Raw genomic sequence first — 12,866 nt, forward strand, 5'->3', positions numbered from 1 at the left:
TCCTTAACCTGTCCAGATCTTCCCTAGCCTGATCTAGCTCAGCCTGAAGGGCAGCAAATTTTCCCCTCCTGTTCCACTATCTTCCTATCTCTGCTGCAAATCCTACATAACCACTGATGAGCCTGATCCACTTTCCCAACACCCACGCCACTGCAATTCCCCCCAGTGAAAAAAACGTTCTTCATGTGTGCATATTTTCAGCCCTCTGCCGCTAACGGGCTCCGAATTGCAGATTTTATCATAGCAGTGTGTAACGTAACTGTGTCGGTGCGTGAGACACAGCGTGCTGTAGTCAAGTCTCGAAAAGTTTAGAATTCAAAGAGTCCACACACGATCGCTGCGATATCTGCAACAATCCATCGCTTTAGGTTCACTGACATCGATCGTCCTCTGTATAGTCCTGACTTAGCCTCAGCCGATTTTATTTATTTATTTATTTATTTATTTATGCATTTATTTCACCTGGCAAGATTAGGGCCTTCAGGCCCTCTCTTACACCTAACCAGGCATACTCAGATTGAACGAGTTACAGTTTCTACAGAACATTAAGGACGTATAACGTATTATACAGTATTGATGTTAAAGAAAGAAAATAGAGATTATAACAGTAATACAATGATAATTATAACAATAAAAAAAATAATTATAACAACCAAGAATAATAATAACAATAATAATAACAATAATAATAATAATAGTCGTAAAAGGCGACGAAAAGAACAAACCACTAATAGGGCTAACCCCCTTTTAGTGTGATTAGTTGGTTCAGGACAGAACTAAAGAAGCCTCGGACAAGCGCCGTCATGGTCGGGGACGACGCTTGAACCCTATGCCCGCCCACAATGGTAACGACACTGGTAGCCAACTGGAAAATGATTTAAATCCAAATAGAGGTGTTTTGCAGGATATGCTTCCCACAACCACCCTAGAAGGAAAACAAAGACAGAGGATGAGACGGTCAGATGAAGTTAATCGACACCTCATGTTCTGTTATTACCAAGCAACAAACCTAGGAACCAACACAACTGGATACAGATCACAAATATACACAGCATTTATTACCAGAAACCCAGAATTAAAATTTTTAAGAGAACAACGACTAGCTGATCAGATCCGTGTAATAATCAAAAATAACAGGATACCCCAGTCAGAATTAGAAAACATCAAACAACAAGTACAACAAATACTGGAACAAAATAATATGCAATCAGAAGAAGAAGAAAATACAGTAATTGACTCAAACATCCCAGAGCAAACAAACAAAGAACAACACGCACCAACTAAACAATCAGAGGAAAACGAAATCTTAAGACAGCCACCAGAACAAGCACAAATAGAACACGAAGTGACACACATGTCAGATATAGAAGAAAAATTTCAGCTGACATATATAGAATACAAAGACACAAATACAGACATTAGACCATTCTTGCATAGACCGCCAAATAACCCACAAGTCGAAACAACAACAAAAACTATCAACACAATCATACACAACAAAATAAATGAAAACACAACTATGCAAGAGTTACAACTACTGATTTATATAGGAGCACTCACTACACTAAATATACACACTAGGCAGAGATCAGAACCAACCAACACACAGAAGAAACCCACAAAACCAGCATGGCAACACAGGCTACAGATCAGAATAGAAAAACTGAGAAAAGACATCGGACAGCTAACACAATTTATAAGAAATGAAATGTCAGAAAAAAAACGAAAAAGGTTAGGTAAAATCTCACAACAAGAAGCAACAGAGCAATTAGATGAAAAGAAGCAGAAATTACAAGCATTGGCCAAACGACTTAGAAGGTACAAAAAAATTGAAAATAGAAGGAAACAAAACCAAACATTCAACACAAACCAAAAGAAATTTTACCAGACAACAGATAACACACACATTAAAATAGACAATCCACCAAGCATAACAGACATGGAACAATTCTGGAGCAACATATGGTCAAACCCGGTACAACATAACAGGCATGCACAGTGAATACAAACAGAAACAGACACATACAAGATGATACTGCGGATGCCTGAAGTGATAATTTTGCAACATGAAGTCAACCAAGCAATTAATTCTACTCACAATTGGAAAGCCCCTGGAAAAGATAAAATACCAAATTTCTAGCTAAAGAATTTCACCTCAACACATTCACATCCAACAGGAGAAAAAGTTGAAAAATACATCCAACTGGCTGAGGAAGTCAAGGACATGTGGCATCAGGATAAAGTTGACATTACACCAATTATACTATCAACTACAGGAGTCATACCACACAATATCCACCAGTACATCAATGCAATACAGCTACATCCAAACTTATATATACAACTACAGAAATCCGTAATTATTGATACATGTTCGATTACCCGAAAGTTCCTAAATGCAATATATCATATACCGTACAGTTAAAAGGAAGTCACGCTTAATCAATGTCCGCGTCACTTTCCATTTTTGACCAGACATAACGTATGAGAAAAGAAAGAAAGAATAATAGTAATGACTATGTATATGAAAGTAAACATATTTTTCTTTCATGAATGTCAGTCCTATTGCTAGATGGGAATTTCCTCGTTATGTTATTGCAGCTTGTAAGTTATTCTCAACGAGCAGAGACATAAGACGATAGAATGGGGTGAAAGAGATATAGAAGAGGTAGATAGGTTAGAGAAATAGAATGGTAAAATTCGAAGCTATGATGGAGAGGAGAAAGAAAGAGATGAGAGGGGCATAACAACGGTGGCTATACCGTCCCTAATATGTAAGTTTTGAGTTCCCTCTTGAATGTTGAGTGGCTCTGGGTAAGACGCAGAGCACAGGGGTGCACGTTCCATAGTCGGTTGGCTGAGATGGAGAATGACACGGAGGAAGATTTTGTGTTATGTAAAGATACAGCCAGGATGCTAGACGTATCCGATCTGGTATTGCGGTTGTGGAATGATGATAGGTGTTTAATGTGGGAAGATAAGTATTGGGGGCACCAGTGGCTGAGAAATCGATGAAGTAAGCACATCGTGTGGAGATCGCGTGCCTTATGTGTGCGTATCCAACCTAGCTGGGAGTATGAAGGACTGATATGATCATACAACCGTATATTGCACACGTATCTAACGCAAGCATTCATCACTAGCTCGAGGCATCTCGAATTTTCACTATTTCTGGCGTGTTGAAGTACATCACAGTAGTAAAGATTAGGCAAGACTAGTGTTTGGACTAATTTTTGTTTAACAGGGGTTGGAAATATTTTTCTAAATTTTTGAATTGCATGTAGGGAGGAGAGCGATTTCCGGCAAGCTGTGACTGTTTGTTCTTCCCAGTTTAGGTGTTCATCCAAGATTATTCCTAGGTCTTTTACTGTTTTTTGGTATGGTAGTTGAGTACCATTGAGGAGTATTTGAGGGACTGTTTCGCGAAAGTACCGGCTGATTAACTTTGGATGAGATATAAGTATGACCTGGGATTTCTTGGGGTTTAGTTTCAGACCTAGGTTCTGTGCCCATCGAGAAACAGAGCAAAGATCAGCGTTCATACTCGCTACTGCGTCAGCAATGTTCTTGGGGCTTGCACTTATGTACAGTTGGATGTCGTCGGCATATAGATGGTAGTTGCAGGAGTGAATCACTAAAGAAATATCATTAATGTACAGTGAGAAGAGTAATTGGCCAAGGACGGAGCCTTGGGGAACTCCAGAGCGCACGTTTTTCCATGATGACTTTTCCGACCCACAAATGACTTGTTGACTTCTGTTTTTGAGGTAGCTGTCGAACCAGTGTACTGCACTGTTTGAGAAATTCAGCTGTTTCATTTTGATTAGCAATATTTTTCACATGCTTCAAAAGCTTAAAGAACACCTTCGAGAAATTCACTTTGATAGTTATGATGTGATGCAAACAAATTTGAGGTTGTGGCTTCGTGAACAAAGTCAAACATTCTGCATGACGGATTAACAAGCTGGTCTCTCATTGGGAGAAATATATTCGTCGCCAGGGTGACAATGTTGAGAAACAAATACGTAGACAGGAACAATAAAGATGCAGAATTTTCATAAAGTTTTTTTTTAACAGCTTTATGAGTTTTCACATTAAAAGTTCGGAGGAATTATTTTTCAGCACATACATGCAGATGCCAAAACCGTAAGAAAACCTTTTGTTGTTGTTGTTGTTGTCGTTGTTGTTGTCTTCAGTCCAGAGACTGGTTTGATGCAGCTCTCCATGTTACTCTATCCTGTGCAAGCTTCATCTCCCAGTACCTACTGCAACCTACATCCTTCTGAATCTGCTTAGTGTATTCATCTCTTGGTCTCCCCCTACGATTTTTAACCTCCACGCTGCCCTCCAATACTAAATTGGTGATCCCTTGATGCCTCAGAACATGTCCTACCAACCTATCCCTTCTTCCAGTTAAGTTGTGCCACAAATTCCTCTTCTCTCCAGTTCTGTCCAGTACCTTCTCGTTAGTTATGTGATCTACCCATATAATCTTCAGCATTCTGCTATAGCACCACACTTCGAAAGTTTCTGTTCTTTTCTTATCTAAACTGTTTATCCTCAATGTTTTCACTTCCATACATGGCTACATTCCAAACAAATACTTTCGCAAAAGACTTCCTGACACTTAAATCTATACTCAATGTTAAAAAATTTCTCTTCTTCGGAAACGCTTTCCTTGCCATTGCCAGTCTACATTTTATATCCTCCCTACTTCGACCATCATCAGTTATTTTGCTCCCCAAATAGCAAAACTCATCTGCTACTTTAAGCGTCACATTTCCTAATCTAATTCCCTCAGCATCACATGATTTGACTACATTCCATTAACCTCGTTTAGCTTTTGTTGATGTTCATCTTATATCCTCCTTTCAAGACACTGATCTTCGAGGTCCTTTGCTGCCCCTGACAGAATTACAATGTCAGCGGCAAACCTCAAAATTTTTATTTGTTCACCATGTATTTTAATTCCTACTCCAAATTTTTCTTTTCTTTCCTTTGCTGCTTGCTCAATATATAGATTGAATAACATCGGGGATAGGCTACAAACCTGTCTCATTCCCTTCCCAACCACTGCTTCCATTTCATGCCCCTTGTAGGGAAGCAGCCTACTCACGCCGTAGTAAATTCACATCAGTCTTTCCATTGTGTGCCAGCCAGTCCGCTGTAACTAGCTCTGACGTCATAAATGTTGCGCAATACTTTTAAAATCAAGTAAATAACCTGAAACGGTTCTAGCATGTCAGGAGTAATACTAAATTAATATGTGTTGAATATCAGTTCGATCACTTTAACCATTTTCGAAATTTGGACGTTTTTCTGTAAAAATCACTGGCGCAACAGAAAAGAGCTAGAGACTTAAAAATTTATATTTACATTCCTTTTCCAAAATAATTTAACAGAAACAGTACTTTGGATCTCACAAATTAAAAATTTTGTTGAAATTCATAATTTTCTGGTTTTTGTCTTAAAAAATTAAGGAAGCAAGATAGATTAAGTAGGCTAATAAATAAGGCTAGGATGTTTATATTTAAGTAGAATGGAGATCCGCTATAACCAAAAGGATGTGAGAATTTTCATTTGAATACCTATAAAACTATAGCGATAGCGTATCTCCAAAGGGCCAGTTCAGAGCTCGTCTACTGCGTGCAGTGTAATTAAATTAATTCTCTCGCCCAAAATATTTAACTTAGCCACGTCAAACTTTTATTATGATTACTTACCTGTGTGTTGAATGCATATTTAAATTGAGAGCTTCATCAGCCATCAGCAAAAGAAGCTATGATTTATTCAATAACTTAATGTGGTGCATTACTAGCCCAGCGGCTAGTCGGGAGAGCCGATTTGATCAGGCGTTCCCTTAGCCGTCCGCACCGCGGCTTTATACATAAGAACGCTGCGTGAGGAAAAAAGGCCCCAGTTCTCTCCAGACGCTGAATAGCACACCATCTGTGTCGGGTGTCGCGTCGCGTCGGTATAATTGCTATAAACGGCCTCGGATGCCGTATTAAGTTACTCAGGATACGCGTAACCATGAAATCATTTTCTAGTGAAGTGTTAATTCTGGGATGACTTTAATGATCGATCTTCAGTTTGCTTATGTCGTATTTTCACGTGCCGTCGCGGGACAGACATTCTACCATTATTTAGCGTGGCGTTTGATGAACAATATCATCAAATTATGGCGAGCATTCACTTAAACATTTAATTTGGACAGTTATAGTTGCATCAGCGCATTAGACTCTGAACTGCTCTGTTAGTCAGATTGTGTGGATTCTTCTTTTCATCTGTGACTTTCATAATACAGAGAACGTTTTTACACGATCGTTTTTTGATTATGAATCCCAGACAATCTCCTAATTCCTCAGAGCTATAGGCTGTAGCTATAAGTGTATTTCTCAGATGATGTGGGCACTAGGAATTCTAATTACAGGCTTCACGTTTTGCTAATCACTTTCTGGTTGCCAAAATTGTAGTTAGAGAGCCAGTGTTGAGAACGGAAAAACAGCATAAATAATAGGAACATTTTAAACAACAATTAATTTCCACCCGCCACCCCACATATGGTGCATCGGCCGGGAAATTTCATCTGCAGTGCTTCTCCATTCAAACACTTATATAACTATTAATTCTACCAGCCGCCCCACACCCTCCACTCTTATAACTGGCGTCTGGTTTCCATACAAATTTTAAATGACCTTTCGCTCCCTGTATTTTACCCATGACACCTTCAGAATTTGAAAGAGTGCATTCCAGCCAACATTGCCAAAAGCTTTCTCCAAGCGTGCAAATGCTAGAAACGTAGGTTTGCCTTTACTTAATCTATCTTCTAAGATAAGTCATAGGGTCAGTATTGCTTCGAGTTTTCCAACATTTTTACGGAATCCAAACTGATCTTCCCCGAGGTCCACTTCTACCAATTTTCCATTCATCTGCAAAGTATTCGCGTTAGCATTTTGCAGCCGTGAATTATTAAACTGATAATTTTCACATCTACCAATACCTGTTTTCTCTGGGATTGGAATTATTACATTCTCCTTGAAGTCTGAGGGTATTTCGCCTGTCTCATACATCTTGCTCACTGGATGGTAGAGTTTTGTCATGACTGGCTCTCCCAAGGCTGTCAGTAGTTCTAATGTAATGTTGTCTACTCCCGGGACCTTGTTTCGACTCAGGTCTTTCAGTGCTCTGTCAAACTCTTCACACTGTATCGTATCTCCCATTTCGTCTTCATCTACATCTTCTTCCATTTCCATAATATTGTCCTGAAGTACATCGCCCTTATATAGACCCTCTATATACTCCTTCCACCTTTCTCTGCATTCCCATCCTTGCTTAGAACTGTTTTTCCATCTGACCTATTGATATCCATACAGGTGGTTCTCTTTTCTCCAAAGGTCTCTTTAATTTTCCTGTAGAGAGTATCTATCTTACCCCTAGTGATATATGCCTTTACATCATTACATACGTCCTTTCACCATCCCTGCTTAGCCATTTTGCACTTCCTGCAGATCTCATTTTTCAGAAGTTTGTATTCCATTTCGTCTGCTTCATTTACTGCTTTTGTTTTTTCTCCTTCTATCAATTAAATTCAGTATCTCTTCTGTTAAATTTTCGTCTCCCTTCACTATGTGCATAATTTCTCTTCGTCATCTGCGGAGCTAGTTGTCATATAAACTTGTACTGCAGTGGTAGGCGTGGGTTCCGTGTCTTTTTTTGCTACTGCGACCACTACGCTGTTCGTAGTAACTTAACCACTCTCGTAGTTTGTTATTCATTATTGAAGCTACTCCTGCATTACGCTATTTGATTTTGTGTTTATACCCTTGTATTCACCTGACCAGAAGTCTTGTACCTCCTGCCACCGAATTTTACTAATCCCCACTACATCTAACTTTAACCTACCTGCTCGATTAAGGGATCTGACATATGACACTGCCGATCCGTAGAGCGCCAGTTTTCTTTCTCCTGATAACGACGTCCTCTTGAGTAGTCCCCGCCCGGAGGGCTGAATGGGGGACTATTGCACTTCCGGAATATTTTACCCAAGAGGATGCCATCATCATTTAACCATACAGTAGAGCGGCATGTCCTGGGAACAGTTACAGCTGTAGTTTCCCCATTCTTTGTCCTGTTTGCAGTACCAGAACAGCAAGGCCATTTTGGTTTGTTACAAGGCCACATCAGTCAATCATCCAGACTGTTGCCCCTGCAACTGCTGAAAAGGCTGCTGACCCTCTTCAGGAACCACACGTTTTGTCTGGTCTCTCAACAGAGAGCCCCCCCCCCCCCCCCCCCCCCTTGTGGTTGCACCTACTGTACGGCTATCTGTATCGCCGAGGCTCACAAGCTTCCCTACGAACGGCAATGTCCATGGTTCATGGGGGGGAGGGGGGGCGGTAATTTAAAATGGTTGAATAATAGTGAAATACTAATTGCTTTTCGGTAATATAGTTCTGTTGAGTTCAAGTAACTTCCGTTGTGATTTCTGCAAATATATATTTTGTATCAGCCTCCATGTCCCACTGAATACTATTTCTCTCTTCGGCTCTCGCCATCGTAAGTGACATATTGTTCTGACCGCACTGCACGAGTTTGCAGCACATAACAGGCGCATACACAAAATACTGCTCTCCTCTTAGCCATTCTGTCTGTGGCTAGCTTTGCGATGTGTTGCTAATTAGTTTGTTTACACAGTATGCCACGCTCCACCACGCGGCAATGGCACACCACAATAGACTTGTACACATTTACCAAATGAGGCGACACAGCCTTGCATAGAGTCCTCGTGGGCGGGATGATTTGACTAGCGGTACCAGAAGCGAGATAAATCTCTCCGGTCTCTCACGATTAGTGCAAATAAGCTGCTGTTTTGGTCCGTTAGTTACGGCTTGGCGTTAGAATTGAACGGTGTGGGGGCACAGAGTGGGGGCGTGCGGCATTGTTAGAAGAAAAAGCGACAGTTGGGTAGGGGGTGGAGGGGGGCAGGGAGGAACAGAAACTTGAGAGAGATATGAACAAGATGAAATTAAGTGCTGTCGGGAGTAAGTAAATTAAATGGAAGGATATTGACGAATGAAGCGTAATAAACACCTCAAAAGTGAATGAACCATGAGCAGCTTGAATGTTTTTGATTCTGTAAGAGGAGGTCAGAGAAAAATGCTGTAAGAATTTGCAAATATTTCCCTCCTCCAAATAGAATGAAATCAATGGGTTCAAATGGCACTGAGCACTATGCGACTTAACTTGTGAGGTCATCAGTCCCCTAGAACTTAGAACTACTGAAACCTAACTACACTAAGGACATGACACACATCCATGCCCGAGGCAGGATTCGAACTTGCGACTGGAGCCGCCGCGCGGTTCCAGACTGTAGCGCCTAGAACCGCTCGGCCACTCCGGCCGGCATGAAATCAACACTTCTGCTCAGACTCCCTATCATGTCGCTAGCTAAAGATAGCCAGCGGAGATAATGTTTTAGGAAAATAAGATCCAGGAGACAGGAAAATTGTACGCTGGACAGGCTCACGTTATGGTCTGAGGCAATACCAATACATGACGTCTCCAGGTGGGTTACCCATTTCGGAAAAACTTACACTACTTATAGGCAACACGCTCTTCAAAGATCAAAGTAAAATCGTGCTTAGCAACGGAGAGATGATATAGAAAGATGTCAGCTGGACTACGTCACGGTTTAATGAATGAATATTTGACAAACAAATAATGGTCTTCGCTCAGATCATAGCCCAGAAATGATGAGTCGTAAGTCGAGCCCTGAAAAATTAGCAAACGCTAAGATGAAACTGAAAGACAGTTACCACTGAGCTAGGCAAACGCAAAAGAAGTGATATATAGCGTTTTGCACAGAAGTGTTACAGGCCCCCTGCTGTTTGAAATCTATGCAAATGGTTTAGGAGACGCTCTCAGCAGCCCTTTCAGATTGTTTTCAGATGATGCTGTCGTTTACCGTCTGGTAAAGTCAAAACATCAAGACTTGGTAAGTGAATTAGACAAGGTACCTGTATATACGATGCGATATATACGATATTGCAGTGCCAGTGTTATTCTGATTACGATACAAAGTTCCTTTAGACATGCAAACATGTCCAAAGGAACAGGCCCTGCGGCGACTGCAACCGTTTTGTATACATTAAATGTATTCGCAGATGCGAATAAGGACAACCGTCAGCTGTAGAATGGAATGACGACAGTGGAAACATTTGCCGGACCGGGACTAGAATCCAGACTTGCCGCTTATCGCGAGCGGTCGCCTTACCATTTGGCTATCCGTGCACATTCATGGACGTCCATAGGAACTTTGTATCGAAATCTGAATAACACAGGCACTGCAGTATCGTATTTACCTGTCAATACCGGACAAGCGACATTCATGTACAACGTCTGACCTGTATGGAACTATACATAATGGTTGTAGGAGTACAGGTCGCAGACTCGCGGTTGACGACATAGGGAAGTTTGGGTCTGCCAGTGGGTCGTGCACGGATAGCCGAATGGTATGCCGGCACGGTAGCTCAGCGTGTTCGGTCAGCGGGTTGGCTGCCCTCTGTAAGTAAAAAAAAAAAAAAAAAAAAAAAAAAAAAACTGAGTTAATGGATCAACAACGAACTTAAACGGGTGTCTTACGACGTCCGCCCTGAGCAGATGCAACGGAAAAAAAAGGTAAGGAGACCGCCCACGATAGGCGGGAAATACGGGTTCGAGTCCCGGTACGGCAAAAAATTTTGATTATTTTCATTCCATTCTACAGCTGATGGTTGTCATTATTCGCAACTGAGAATACATTTGAAGTGTCTCTATGGTGCTAAAATGGAACGATGACATAGATAATGATATGGGGCAGGTGAAGCAGAGAGAGCGTTCTATTGGTATAGCTCTCAGAACATATAACAAAGCCTCTAAGGGGACTGGCTGCACTACGCTTGTCCATCTTCTGCTGGGCGGTATGCGATCCTTATCAGTTAGGGTTGACGTAGAACGGCAAAATGTGTAACGTCCCCTTAGAAAAAATTATGATTGATTTTCAAACAGCTGCGCAAAGCTGAACGTACTCAGACATTTTTCTCTTTACTTATTCTAATCATCTCTAAACTGACACAAAATATTTTTAGCGCAACGCAATCTGACTTTCAAAAATCCCTACAAAAGAGTGGCCCTGACTAACATTAACTTATACCTTTCACAAACCACTTACCTCACAAAAATCTTCATTACTCGAACTACTGCAATACAGCGAGCGCCACTACTGCCAGCTAAATAAAGGATTCAAACTACTGAAGGCAGTAACTACTGATAGGCATAGTTAGCAAATGAAAGATTTTGATAGAGAACAAACAATGTATTTACCTTAATAGCGTTAAAAAGTCATATACGCTCCTGGAAATTGAAATAAGAACACCGTGAATTCATTGTCCCAGGAAGGGGAAACTTTATTGACACATTCCTGGGGTCAGATACATCACATGATCACACTGACAGAACCACAGGCACATAGACACAGGCAACAGACCATGCACAATGTCGGCACTAGTACAGTGTATATCCACCTTTCGCAGCAATGCAGGCTGCTATTCTCCCATGGAGACGATCGTAGAGATGCTGGATGTAGTCCTGTGGAACGGCTTGCCATGCCATTTCCACCTGGCGCCTCAGTTGGACCAGCGTTCGTGCTGGACGTGCAGACCGCGTGAGACGACGCTTCATCCAGTCCCAAACATGCTCAATGGGGGACAGATCCGGAGATCTTGCTGGCCAGGGTAGTTGACTTACACCTTCTAGAGCACGTTGGGTGGCACGGGATACATGCGGACGTGCATTGTCCTGTTGGAACAGCAAGTTCCCTTGCCGGTCTAGGAATGGTAGAACGATGGGTTCGATGACGGTTTGGATGTACCGTGCACTATTCAGTGTCCCCTCGACGATCACCAGTGGTGTACGGCCAGTGTAGGAGATCGCTCCCCACACCATGATGCCGGGCGTTGGCCCTGTGTGCCTCGGTCGTATGCAGTCCTGATTGTGGCGCTCACCTGCACGGCGCCAAACACGCATACGACCATCATTGGCACCAAGGCAGAAGCGACTCTCATCGCTGAAGACGACACGTCTCCATTCGTCCCTCCATTCACGCCTGTCGCGACACCACTGGAGGCGGGCTGCACGATGTTGGGGCGTGAGCGGAAGACGGCCTAACGGTGTGCGGGACCGTAGCCCAGCTTCATGGAGACGGTTGCGAATGGTCCTCGCCGATACCCCAGGAGCAACAGTGTCCCTAATTTGCTGGGAAGTGGCGGTGCGGTCCCCTACGGCACTGCGTAGGATCCTACGGTCTTGGCGTGCATCCGTGCGTCGCTGCGGTCCGGTCCCAGGTCGACGGGCACGTGCACCTTCCGCCGACCACTGGCGACAACATCGATGTACTGTGGAGACCTCACGCCCCACGTGTTGAGCAATTCGGCGGTACGTCCACCCGGCCTCCCGCATGCCCACTATACGCCCTCGCTCAAAGTCCGTCAACTGCACATACGGTTCACGTCCACGCTGTCGCGGCATGCTACCAGTGTTAAAGACTGCGATGGAGCTCCGTATGCCACGGCAAACTGGCTGACACTGACGGCGGCGGTGCACAAATGCTGCGCAGCTAGCGCCATTCGACGGCCAACACCGCGGTTCCTGGTGTGTCCGCTGTGCCGTGCGTGTGATCATTGCTTGTACAGCCCTCTCGCAGTGTCCGGAGCAAGTATGGTGGGTCTGACACACCGGTGTCAATGTGTTCTTTTTTCCATTTCCAGGAGTAATATATATATATATATATAATCAGTTCATGACATCCAGTCTTGCAAATTCACTGT

Source organism: Schistocerca nitens, chromosome 6, assembly GCF_023898315.1.
Source record: "Schistocerca nitens isolate TAMUIC-IGC-003100 chromosome 6, iqSchNite1.1, whole genome shotgun sequence".
Classification (NCBI taxonomy): Eukaryota; Metazoa; Arthropoda; class Insecta; order Orthoptera; family Acrididae; genus Schistocerca; species Schistocerca nitens.